Source organism: Pan troglodytes, chromosome 11, assembly GCF_028858775.2.
Source record: "Pan troglodytes isolate AG18354 chromosome 11, NHGRI_mPanTro3-v2.0_pri, whole genome shotgun sequence".
In the NCBI taxonomy this organism is placed as follows: Eukaryota; Metazoa; Chordata; class Mammalia; order Primates; family Hominidae; genus Pan; species Pan troglodytes.
The window spans coordinates 112,228,350-112,242,612 of NC_072409.2; positions in this window are offsets into that span (position 1 = coordinate 112,228,350).

A 14,263-nucleotide genomic window follows, 5' to 3' on the forward strand; every position below is an offset into this window, starting at 1 on the left:
TACAAAAGATGACTTCTATCTTGCTTGCTCTTTTTTTTTTTTTTTTTTTGCCAAAAATAAAGCTATGCATAGTAATATAACATGAAAGTGTGCTAGGAACTTTAAAATATCTACAAAAGTCTATTTCTTTGCATATCTGAAATCCAATGTGTCATGGCTCTGCAGGTGAGCATAATTAAATAGCAATGAAGATTTCTCATCTACTGAAAGAAAAGATGAAGAGATAGAGAGTAATAGTTTTGGCTATACAATTTTCTGCTAATCCTGAGCAGAGAGAAAACAACATACTCAGAGGGTATTTCTGTGTACTGTAAAGCAAAGAGAGATAAAAATATGGGAGCCGCTGGCCCTCATTAAAAGGATAAAGGGTTGCGGATTGGTATTTCCTTTTAGGCTTTATAGAATTTTTGTTTGTTTGTTTGTTTGTTTTTTTGAGACAGAGTCTTGCTCTATCGCCCAGGCTGGAGTGCAGTGGTGCGATCTCGGTTCACTGTAAGCTCCACCTCCCGGGTTCTTGTCATTCTCCTGCCTCAGCCTCCCAAGTAGCTGAGACTACAGGTGCACGCCACCACGCCCGGCTAATTTTTTGTATTTTTAGTAGAGACGGCGTTTCACCGTGTTAGCCAGGTTGGTCTCAATCTCCTGACCTCGTGATCTGCCCGCCTCAGCCTCCCAAAGTGCTGGGATTACAGGCGTGAGCCACTGCGCCCAGCCTGAAGTTGTAAATTTAAGAGGACACTGCTGCTTGCTGACGTTGGTGAGGATTTTTGCTTTATGTAGAGTGGATTAATTGTGCTCATGCTTATTTGTAGCTTTACTGAGATATTTTAGATATAATCTGTAGTTCCTCCTCCTAGAAGGAAGCAATACAAAAGCACGAGTCAGCTGGCTTCTGGGGCACAATTCAGAGCCTCTGTGTTTTTTTGTGCATTGCCTCAGTTAATTAGCTTTCTAATTATGATTTTATTCTAAATTGTTATTTTAAATCAATGCCCAGAGATTGTGTTGAGGTAACATATTACTTGAGAAATAATAGGGATTTGGTTCTCTGCCTTTAGCTCTGAAAGTTACACTGTTAAGAAAAACATTGTTTATGTGCTTTCTTTTCCCGCACCAACCCTGCCTTCTTTTGACGTTTCAAGCCACCAACAAGACTTGTGCATTAATCAGGAAAGGTGTTCATTCAGCTCTGTTCTCAGAAATCACCCATCTCACTTTACTTTCCACCTTATTTTATTCTGCTCCATTTTCACCTAGTCTTTTACTTGGTTTTTGCCTCTCTTGTTTTTATCTGAATTTCTACTCTTTGGACTTGCACTTCTTTAGCATTTTTTGTCCAAGGACCTTTGGAGTCCTGTAGCAATTCAGTATTGACCCAGTGGCTCCTCCTGATCTTGCCATGGATTGCATAACTTGATCACTCGATTTCAGCCCCTTGAGAGCCAAACCTTGGAACTAACCTGCTGGGCAAGTGCCTTGGCTGGGTATATTTGGAACCCCTCGATATCTATCCCTTGATCCTACCAAGCCTGGAAAAACATGCAATTGGAACAGGGTTGACTTCTACTATCATCTCCTTTTGGGTTTATCCTTTCTTTGCCCCTTACCTTCCCACATGTATCCAGAAATTTTGTTGATGTTGTCCACCTTTATTTCTTTCAGAAAAGCTCTGATCTATATCCCATTCTCACAGTAGCTTACTTTTTACTGGATGTCAGGTGTCTGATCTGTTAAACCTGAGCATGGATTTCTTTAAAAGATGGTAGTAGATTATACTTCTCCCACTCGAGGTAACATGTGCATCTTAATAAGCCACTTGACTGAGATCTTCTGACCCATATACTGAAGGTGCCTTAATACCTTGCTGGAACAAGGTGTGATGTGAGTAAATATAATACAAAGCAAATCAAAAAATAACAACAGCAATAACTCTTCTCACATTAGGAAAATCTGATATTGTGGTATATGCTACGACTATTTGTTGGTTGTCTTCTAGAGACTTTTTTCCTGGGCACAAAGTTGCCAAGACGATATTTCTCAGCCTTCCTTGCAGTTACATGTGGTCATATGATTAAGTTTGGAACAGTAGACTATTAGAGTATATGATGTGCTCAAATACCGTGTCACTTGCAAATTCAGATAAGATTCTGGCTTTGGACTTTGCCTCTATCCCTCACATCCCATGGTCAGCATTTTGGTACGACAACACCCTAGTTTTGGCTACGCAGGTGAAGACACCACTCAGGAGAAGGCAGAAGCCCAACATGAAAAAAACCTGGGTCCCTGAATGATTTTTGTAGAGCAGAGTTGTTCCCACCAGCCTATATTGGCTAAACTGTTACTTGAGTGAGAAATAAATTTCTCTCATTCAAGTGACTATCTTTTGGGTTCTTTTTGTCACAGCAGCTTAGCATTTGCCCAAACCTATTGGGGGAAAATGTCTGAATCATTGCCTTGGGGAATTAGGGTTTGGAGACCTGGGTTCTATATGTCTGACATTGGAAAAGTTCTATCTCAGTCTTCCCTAGGAAGATAAATTGATTTGTGGTTGGGGCCCTTTCTATCTTTAAAACTTTGTTGGTTGCAGAGTTTTCATCTGTATCACAATCATCCTGAGGGCTTTTTAAAACACAGATTTTTGGGCAACACTCTCTGGGTTTCTGATTCAGGAATTCTGGGGAGGGCCTGAGAATATGCATTTCTAACAAACTCCCAAGTGGTGCTGATGCTGCTGCTCCAGGGATCACTCTTTGAAATCCCCTGACTTTCCTCTAACAACACATTAGAGAAATATTTTGCCAACATTGATTTGAAGGGCCACTGTAGGAGATGTTGAGGCTCTACCCCATAACTTTTGGATCACCTGTGAGTTCTCTTGTAGCTCCAGTGGACAGTTTCTACACATGCTGACAGATTCCCAACCAAGTCCATGGGTTTCTCTATTTCTCTGCCTGAGGGCTTTCTCTAGCACCAGCGCATCTTGCTCAGCCTGCCTGTACGGCAGCCTGGAAGGGCTAGGGATTGGTGGCTTCCAAGGAAAACCCTCCACTAACAAGGGATGGCTGTTGGTGGGTAAATACCCAAGCCTCCCTAGCCCTGAGTAGAACAGTTCTGGCTGTTTTCTTTGTTCAGATAATCAAGTTGCAATTGCCCACAACAAACTTAATACTCCTTTTATTGCTTTTTCTCCCTTCTTGTCTCACTTTCCCCTCTCCCTCACTCCTGCTTTGCAAGATCACCTCCAAATAAACTACCTACACCAAAGTCCTCCAACCAGGATCTCCTTTGGGAAAGAGGGGTGGATTTAAATAAAGCCACCTTTCTACTTATTCCATTGCCTAGGCACCCACATATCTTGGTACAACTCTAAGTAGGACAGAGTCTCAAGGGGAATTGGCTATCACTGAAAGTGGGGCATTTATTATTATTAGAGTCATTTAAATAGCAACTGGACCACATTTCAGCAAGAACAAATGAGAGGCAGTAAGGAGCAACCTTTATGGGAGCAAGCTCTGGAGCCGTAGTGCCTGATTCAAACCTCAGGTTTGCTGCTTACTGGATGAGATGCTGGGCAAATTATTATGTCTTTGCGCCTCAGTTTCCTTATCTGTAAAATGGGGGTAGTAATACTTGCCACCATATAGGGTTTGGGGAGGATTAAATGAGTTAACATATGAAAAGTTCTTAGAACAGTGCATACACGTAGCAAGCTCAATAAGTGTTAGCATTTTATTGAATTTCTGGGGCAGGGACTCCAGAATAATGGGGGAGGAGGCTTCTAAGTCCTTTCCAACCCTAATGTACCTTCTCTTCATGTCAGGAACAGAACTGCCATCTCTCCACCACTTGCTGGAGCAGACAGCTGGCAGAGAGCTCTGTGTTCTCAAATTGTTTGAAAAGTGGAATGACTCTCTTGTCCTTCTGTTAGCCTGTGTTCCTTGTTGATTTTGGTAAACTACCAGTTAAAATTTAAAAAAAATGGAGACAATAAAGGATTGTCGTAATCTTTCAAAGTCATTAGCAATGGAAGCTTCCTGATGTCTTTCTCCTAGACACATCCACAGCAAGTGATTAAGGAGCATAAACATATTATGTACTTTAAAAATACTTGTAATACCAACAGTACATCCTCTCTGTAAACAATTTAGAAAAAAAATGATCAGCCATAATAATCCTACTTCTTACTAAGATATTGGTGTATTGCCTTACATAGCTTTCTCTATAGATAGATGGATAGACAGATAGACAGATGATAGAGAGATAGATTTAAAAATGAGATTGTTCCATACAAGTTGCTTTAAAACATTTTTCACTGAATATAGTATGAATAGCAAACTGTGCCTTGAAATATTATTTCACATTATTTGACTCTTATTTTACTCTTAGAAGGTGACTTACTTTGATATAAAAAGGGTATCTTGCTATCTAACTAATGTCTCTGAAAATACAGATAAACAAGAGATTTAAGAAAATCTATAGATAAATGTCCATACAAAGCTTAAAGGGATTAGCTGAAAACAGCCAATAGGGAAATGCTTTGCACATAGATAATTTTTTTGAGTGGAACTGGGATCACCAAACCTTTTCCTAAAGCTGCTAAAAAATCACATTCAGAAGTATTTTTTAAATCCCTTCTCTTGGTCTCTACCCTCCCACAGGAAAAATTACTGAAGATAGGTTAAGAAAGACATTTTATCAGCATTAGCAAGGAGAGTTATCAAGTTGATTGGATAGAATATAAACTGAATTGGAATTCTGATTTCAATTGTGGGGATCAGGGAGGAAGCGAAAAGTAGGACACTGGACCAATATTTTGCTCTCTAAAGGCCATGGGTGTGAGCTGATTACACAGGGTACATTCCTCTGCGGAACTAGAGAGAGCTCTGCTTTTGTGTATGTGCCTCTTTCAGGTACATAATGTAGACGACACACAAAAATTACACTCTTCCTTCTTTCTGGGAGTCAAGGACATATTGTCCCCCTATGGTTACGTAGCACCAGACATAAGCAGCATAACCCAAAATTGACTTCTGACTTTTATAATTAGTTCCTAAATCAAGAGAATGTAATAAGTATACTAATACATTATACAACGGTTTGAATGGAAAAGAATTAGGGATAAAAATAAGGTAAAGGATTTTAAGTCTGTTTTGGGGTAGTGACTACCACTAAATGAATTCGAAAATTATTTAACTTTAAGTAGTGCTTTGAAGAACATGGAAAGAATGAGAGACCCCATTCATGTTAAATCCTTCTCATATCATTCCAATTGGCAAGAAAGCAAGAATGCATACCAGGAGAGGTCAAGGTGATTTTGAGGCAGTGATGCCCCCCTCTCCCTGTGCAGCAAAACAGTGTGGTTATGGAATTCAAAAAGAAATGAAGGCAGGCAGAGGGACTTGGAATGGTGCAAGGGGGGAAAGAAGTAATATTGAGAACTTTGAAGTGGTGAGTTTGACTTTCATGTGGAAACAATTGGTGACATCATCAATATCTTTAAAAAATGATGACACAATCCAAGTGGCAGGAAAGATGGGAAATCTTGTTTGAACATACTTTGAGTGTACAGGACATAGAAGCAGAATGTGAGCAGAGGAGATGAAAAGACTGGAAACTGCCTGTTGATAAGTAGAAAATGAGTCTGTGGGCAGAGCAAAGAGGAAAAGGGCATCTTAGTTGGATCCAAAAATAAGACCCATACTCTCTAAGGATCTAAATATGTGATACATCAACAGAAAGGTAAAAGAAAGTGGTAAGCATCTCTGTTTTGGACCTGGAAGGAGAATTATGTATTCTTTGAACTGGGGTGAGAAGAAATAGAAAAGGCTTTAAAATTATGCCAAGCAAAATAATGGGAAGTTAAGAAAAGATGCTGTTCAGTCAGAGCTGGAGATTTCAAGTTCAAGTCATTGTGATAGTAAAATTCGAACTCACCACTAAAGTGATAGACAAAATATATATTATATCCTCAGGATAAAATATATTATCCTGAGGAAAACAGAGAAATAGAGAAAAGCATTGATGCAAACCTCTTGCATTAATTTCCTTCTTTTCACAAAAAAGGAGATGATAGAAAACTGACCTACTTACTGGTAATGGTAAATCAGCATTGAAGCTCAAACATTAGATAATATGCATCCTGGGAAACGGAAGAGTCAGATTGTGAATGGGCTAGGATCACATTTCTGCCCAGGGAACTGTTGGGTAAAAGAGAGTGAACCTAGATTAGACCTGGAATGGACTTTAGTAAAAGCAAAAATCTTTACATTTTACAAGTGTTCGAATGTCTCGCTTTTCAAGTTTTGCCTCAGAGAGACAAGTTTGCCAAACCCGTTCATGCGCTAAGGTCTCAAAGCAAAGTAAACCTTAAGAAGGCAAACAAAAGCTTTGCTCAGGCAAAATAGCATGAACAGGCTTGAAAACAGACACATTAAACAGAACCTAGAGTATGAACTTGACTAATTGTTTTCTTTCCTGTTATTTGATTTGGATGTAAACAGTGATACACAACTCATCCAGTCCTGTCTCCACCCTATAAAGGTATTTCCTTTTGATATTTCTGTTTATTTTTTTTCAAGAGGAAGAGAACTATTATTGGTTTCTGCAAGGTGTAAATGGGAACTAAAGTCAAGTCTATACATCACCAGGCAAATGAGATGGGACGATACGATTGGCTAACTCACACCTATAATGGAGAAATTTAAAGCCAGTGATCAACAGGGGGCTTTTGGCTCTCTTGGCATTAAGAACTACACCAGGGAACTGGACAGAGACACCTCTTAAAAATTATGATTGTCTGCTTCTCTCTTATATAGAGGGATATGACCATAAATCATTTTACCATATTTTTACCACTAAGGTCACAGCTAGTTTTCATGGAAGGACCATTAGGTGGATGGCATTGATTATTTATTTTGACCAGCTATTGAAAAGCTCAGATTGGATCCACTAAATGTTTTGAATTGACTACCTAATTGAGATATATAACAATTTAATTAAATTCAAAATGCAGACAATTGACAAAACCATTACAAAGAAAAATTCTTAAATGGAATTGAACAAACAGATGGTTAGGCTGAATTATTAAGAATGGGTCATGTGAAATAATATAGCTACAGAGAAGAGCGCGTCATGGCTCAGAGAATGTCCAGCTTAGCTGATCTGAAGCTAGCCTTTCTCTCTGCTTTATCAAGGAGTCTTCCAGGATGAGGAGCTATGTATAGAGGGAGAGACTGCTAGGATTTGAATGTAAGGAGGAAAATGACTGAGTGGTTATGGAAGGGAGTGATGGTTCTAGGTATCCAGAACAATACGAATTTGTGTGGATGCGTTGAGCAAAAGGGTGAACTCAGTAAAGTTACTTCATTTTTTGAGACTTAGTCAAAAATCTGGGTGAATAATATGTATATTGTGGTAGTTTGTGGGGAATAAATGAAATGATTTAATGTTAGTAAATTACCTACAGTGGGGCTTACAGCAAATGTTCAACAAATGTAGCTGCTATTATTGTTGTTGTTAACGTTATTGTGATGTCAGGGTCAAGCTTGTTTCCCAGATAGAGAAGTTGATTTTTTTTGTGTATGTTTGCCTCAAGGCCAGCCATTTCACAATGCTTATTAATGAGCACAGTAATTGAGGGACATAGAAACTGTAAAGGCCAGAGACAGCAAATAAAGGGCACATGTGTCTCATGCTCACTACTTCTACACCCAAAGCAGACATAAGTAATCAATTGTAGTACTCTCCACTGACCCTGAACACAGCCTCGAAATCCTTCCCACATTCTTTTTCAGGCAGCTCCCAGCCCAGTGATTCAAAGGGAGCACTTGAGATGAAATCTACTTGGTAAAATAGAGTTAGCTCCAATGAAATTGCACTCAGGGGAGTAGTACTCATGGGGAAAATGAGCCGAAGTTTTACCATTTTTAGAGGATAAAACAGCTTTGAAGAAAAACGTGAGTTGATTAGTGCAATGAGCAAAGTTTGTTCTGATACGAGATTCAAAGATTCATAAACTGTCCTTTTTCTCAGGATATTGTTTTGTCATAGTAAAGGAAAACATTGAGCTTAGGTTGGGGAAAAAACATATGCCGAACACAGTGTTTTCAGTAACAGCCACTGAACAATCGAGGAGACATCATGTCCTGCCTCTGAGTCCTTTACCTTGCTCCTCTACATGGAAACACAAGTGCCTGGGGATATTTGAAGCATGACAAACACTGGAGGAGTGCTGATGGAAAGCCCTGTAGAGAATTTCCATGCCTAATCATATAACAGATGGCTCCCTACAAAAATCATTTTAATATTAAACAGACAATTCAGGCCTATGAAAAATTCTGCCATAAATCTGTAATTGAAAATATTAAAAAACATCCATTCAAAAAGACTGTAAATTTTTACAAGGAATTTCTTACGCATTTCAGAGCTTATATCAAAAGAGGGAATGTCCCCTCTTATTTAAAGAGGGGATTTCAAATCAATTCAAAGTTCTATAGACTTAAAAAAAATCTTAGAAAGAAAGGTGTGTGTCTCTGTATGGCTGTGTGTGTGCGTGTGTGTGTTACTTTGTCTATTTGATCTTCTCACACACCTATACTCACTGAACACCTTCCTCAGCCCATACTGACCCATAGGCCCTCCTGCTTCTCCTGTCCTTCAGCTCCTTGTGGATTCTGTAGTCCTTTAGCCCAGCATCGATCCCATGCTCAGATGTTTTTGATGACACTCTTTTTAGGACACTCTGGAATGTCTGACTTTCTTGATTTCCCACCACTCCTATTGCTACTCCGGCAAGAGCTCTGAAAGTCAAGGCTTTTGAGGACTTGGCAGTTTCCTGGGTCCTCAAGTTATTGCTGCTGAGATTTCAGTTCGATAGTATACATGATTTTGTCCAGCCTTCTTTGTTGCTGTTACTTGTTTTTCGTTGCTACCCAAAACACCTCCCAGCAATTCGTAGCCCTAAGTGAATTCTCGCCCCATCATTTCCCCATCTGCTTTATGCATGGAGAAAGGAGAGACCTGCCCAGCATCTCACTTCTAGAGCGTGGCCTTCACCTGCTGCCTGGCCCACCTGCCCCTTCACACCCTATGAAGCTTCTTGCTTCAGGCCTCCATGGAGTTGTGTTAACATCTGTAGATTCTAGCTTCTCTTAGATCAGAACCCTGGTAGTTCAAGAGATTGTAGGAGAGATGTGGACAAACTTTTAAAAAATTAAATAGTTATATATTTTAGTATGATTTTTAGAAAAAAGTTATCAAAACCATAATTTCATGGACTTTTAAATTATTATGATTAAGGGGAAGGCTAAGGAAAAACAGTCCATTTAAAGTTGGCTTTGAAGACTCAAGGCAAGGTGAAGAGAGGATGCAAAACAAGGACACCAGATGCTAATCTGAGGAAGACTGTGGAATGAAAGGATGTTTGATGGTCCAAGTTAGAAAACATAAAGACAATCATCTGCACTGGACGTGTGTGTGTAATTGGCAAATGGAAAGATATTCTCTGTCCCCCTCTCTTTCAGGTCATAGACTCTTGTCTTCCCTATCCAGACATTACAAGACAGCGTTTCCAATTTCCACACTGTTGAGCTAGGTGATATGGCTCTTTAGCACTTCTTCTGCACCATAATAGCAATAAAATCTCTTAAGAGTTTAGGAGTCAACTGATTTTGCTTCCAGACAATTCTCCAGTCCTTTAAGGAGCCATAGCAACTAAAAGGATATACTGATGTTTGGTAGTTGTTGTTATTGGCTTTCTTTTTGTTTATTTTGATTTATTTACTTTATATTTCACAAAAGCAGGAAACATCAGTGAAGAGCGAGGGTGGTCAGCCCCAGGTGTCCTTTGCTTCCTGAATAGGAAGTCTTTTGTTAGCATCCATTAACACCTTAGGGGACTTTCAAATCAACATGCCCTTCCTGACCCAGATAGGGCTGTGGTCGTAAATGGTTCCCTTAGGGGGAAGGTTAATAGTTCCATGGTCCTTACTTAACAGGGGAGGAGGTTTAAGTTTAAGTTGTCACATAATAAAGGCTTCAGAATTTTTACTTTAACAGCTGCTTACATAGAGCTATGGGAAGACTTACTCCAGGCACTTCACTAATATTAACGGATTTATTTTAATCTCCTTAATAGCTCCATGACTAAGTGTACCTTATGTCCCCATTTTCGAGTTGAAAAGATGAGGCACAGAAAAAATACAGAATGGGCTCACAACCCTACAAAGAGTGAGAGCAAATTTGAACTAGGATTCACATGTTTTCCACCACTATCCGAGGCTGAAAAGTACTAAAAAGGGGTCAGGCCCTCATATGCAGATTTATCTAGACTCTAAAAATGAGGTGGAAGAATAAAAGACAATGGTATCTTTATGCAGTCCTCCAAGAAGAATCACACATGTCCTCGACAACACACACATACACACTTACATATGCATATATAGGGCTGACTTCACAGGTGTGTGATCTGTGCAGTCTCACAGGGCCCTGCATTTAGAAGGACCCCCACACGTAGTTTAAAGCTCTACCGTAGCCGTCTTGAAATTCTTTATGATTTTTGAATAAGGAATCCTGCATTTTCTTTTTTTTTTTAATTTTATTATTATTACACTTTAAGTTTTAGGGTACATGTGCACAATGTGCAGGTTTGTTACATATGTCTACATGTGCCATGTTGGTGTGCTGCACCCATTAACTCGTCATTTAACATTAGGTATATCTCCTAATGCTATCCCTCCCCCCTCCCCCCACCCCACAACAGTCCCCGGAGTGTGATGTTCCCCTTCCTGTGTCCATGTGATCTCATTGTTCAATTCCCACCTATGAGTGAGAACATGCGGTGTTTGGTTTTTTGTCCTTGGGATAGTTTGCTGAGAATGATGGTTTCCAGCTTCATCCATGTCCCTACAAAGGACATGAACTCATCCTTTTTTATGGCTGCATAGTATTCCATGGTGTATATGTGCCACATTTTCTTAATCCAGTCTATCGTTGTTGGACATTTGGGTTGGTTCCAAGTCTTTGCTATTGTGAATAGTGCCGCAATAAACAGACATGTGCATGTGTCTTTATAGCAGCATGATTTATAATCCTTTGGGTATATACCCAGTAATGGGATGGCTGGGTCAAATGGTATTTCTAGTTCTAGATCCCTGAGGAATCGCCACACTGACTTCCACAATGGTTGAACTAGTTTACAGTCCCACCAACAGTGTAAAAGTGTTCCTATTTCTCCACATCCTCTCCAGCCCCTGTTGTTTCCTGACTTTTTAATGATAGCCATTCTAACTGGTGTGAGATGGTATCTCATTGTGGTTTTGATTTGCATTTCTCTGATGGCCAGTGATGATGAGCATTTTTTCATGTGTTTTTTGGCTGCATAAATGTCTTCTTTTGAGAAGTGTCTGTTCATATCCTTCACCCACTTTTTGATGGGGTTGTTTGTTTTTTTCTTGTAAATTTGTTGGAGTTCATTTTAGATTCTGGATATTAGCCCTTTGTCAGATGAGTAGGTTGCGAAAATTTTCTTCCATTTTGTAGGTTGCCTGTTCACTCTGATGGTAGTTTCTTTTGCTGTGCAGAAGCTCTTTAGTTTAATTAGATCCCATTTGTCAATTTTGGCTTTTGTTTCCATTACTTTTGGTGTTTTAGTCATGAAGCCCTTGCCCATGCCTATGTCCTGAATGGTATTGCCTAGGTTTTCTTCTAGGGTTTTTATGGTTTTAGGTCTAACATTTAAGTCTTTAATCCATCTTGAATTAATTTTTGTATAAGGTGCAAGGAAGGGATCCAGTTTTAGCTTTCTATATATGGCCAGCCAGTTTTCCCAGCACCATTTATTAAATAGGGAGTCCTTTCCCCATTGCTTGTTTTTGTCAGGTTTGTCAAAGATCAGATGGTTGTAGATAAGCGGCATTATTTCTGAGGGCTCTGTTCTGTTCCACTGATCTGTATCTCTGTTTTGGTACCGGTAACATGCTGTTTTGGTTAGGCCCTGAGAATGATGCAGCCAGTCCTACACATATGTGCACACATGCACGTGCATGCACACACACAAACACACAGAGACACTGAACACAGGTGTGTTCGGAGTAGGAGGAGTCCCTATACTATTTGCTACTTGAAGGCAAAACTGTACCTGTTTACTGGTGTATCCCAGATAATTCACCAGATAGTTAGAGTGAATGAATGGAGAGATGGTACTGAATCTATGTATGAGGAACAATGTAACAAATCTGTCAGTGAGTTACCAGTACCTACACTGGGGGCAAATCTGCTTATTTGATACCCTCACGGCATCAGCAGCATACCTTGCAAAATATGTTTATTTCGAGAGGCTGACAGCAGAAATACTCTGTGGTAAGGTCACAAAATTTAATGAACGCCACTGCTGAAAATAGCTAGTTCTTTTAATTTGCCTATACTTATGTAGTTACAGTTCACACTTTTCCTGAAGATCATTATAAATTTGCTGGTTAGTAGGAAGATAAATTAACTAAATAATTTGATCTAGATTAAATTTAGTTCAACCCCAAAATTTAAATTGTCCCTTGAAGCAAAGCTTAGTTTCTCTAGGGGAAAAATGTTTATGCCCTTAAATAATCTATTGTTTCTCCTGCTCCTTTCTTTAAAATGTCATGTGGGCCAGGCGCAGTGGCTCACGCCTGTAATCCCAGCACTTTGGGAGGCCAGGCGGGCGAATCACTTGAGGTCAGGAGTTCGAGACCAGCCTGGCCAACATGGTAAACCCCATCTCTACTAAAAATACAAAACTTAGCCAGGCATGGTGGCATGTGCCTGTAATCCCAGCTACTTGGGAGGCCAAGACAGGAGAATTGCTTGAACCCGGGAGGCAGAGGTTGCGGTGAGCCGAGATCGCACCATTGCACTCCAGCCTGGGTAACAAGAGCAAAACTCCATCTCAAAAAAAAAAAAAAAAAAACCCTCATGTGTTTAGGGGCAAGGAATGGGAGGTTGGGTAGGGAGAGACACATGCTACTCCTCGGGTGTGTGTTGGCTAGATATTGGTCTCCTGGTCTCTGGGATATTCTTTGCCCACTGGTGTCATCCTTGCCCTGCTGCCTTTGGATGCCATCTTCTAAGGCTGATTTAACTTAGGATTCATCCTTTTTTTAGTTGTTTTTTAAAGACAGGGTCTCGCTCTGTCACCCAGGATGGAGTGCAGTGGTTCAATGCAGCCTCGAATTCCTTTGGCTCATGTGATTCTCCCACCTCAGCGTCCCGAGAAGCCAGGACTATAGATGCACACCACCACACCTGGCTTTTTTTTTTTTTTTTGTATTTTTTGTAGAGGCAAGGTTTTTCCATGTTGCCCAAGTTGGTGTCAAAGCCCTTGGCTCAAGTGATCTGCCTGCCTCAGCCTCCCAAAGTGCTGGGATTACAGGTGTGCGCCACTATGCCCGGCCAAGGTTCCATTTTTGTGACTCAGTTTCTCTAGCTGGGCCACCTGTCTAGTCCTTTTATGTAGCAGTTCACCCCCAGCAGCTCCCCTAGCAGACCCTGTGGAATGCCCATTGGCTTCAACTCAAAATCTGCACCACCTAAGAAGGAAGAATAGCACGGGCATACCAAACTGCAGGAGCTCCTCTCTCTAAGCTTGTTTGTTTCTGTGGCTATGCCCCAGGGTAGTGGTAACAATGCCTCTTCTTTACCTTGAGGAGTATCATCACTGATTTAATAACACATCTCCCTCTGTCTTGTAGTCTAAACCCAGAGAGGGCAAAGCCAAGACATTTATGTCTGGTTGCAACACTTCCTTTCGCTATCTCCTTTCCTTCTCTCTCTTCCTACTGTTTTCAAGGACAAGATATGTAGGTTTTTCTATTAATTCTATATGATATCTTTTTTCTTTCTGACTGAAGATTAGCTTTAAGGACAGACTTGGCCTTGATATGCTAAATGGAGCATGAAGAAATTTGGAAAAATTCTTTCTCAAGAAAATAATCTGGTTTGCGAGATATTCTTATTGCACAAACCAACCTCATGTCAAGAGCTGAATATTACCTCCTCTTTCTCTTTGCATACCTTCTGCTTTAATTACTAAGCTTCCCTCAGACAAATAGATACTGAGGACAGATTTAGAGTAAAAGTCTTATACTCAGAGAGGTAAAAAAGAAAACATTAATGTTTAAAATTATTTCTCCTATAAAAACTGTACCTTCATGACCACTCTGCTTTAGGGATACACAACAATACGACAACAGTGATATCTTTTTCTTTTTCTTTTCCTTTTTTTTGAGACTGG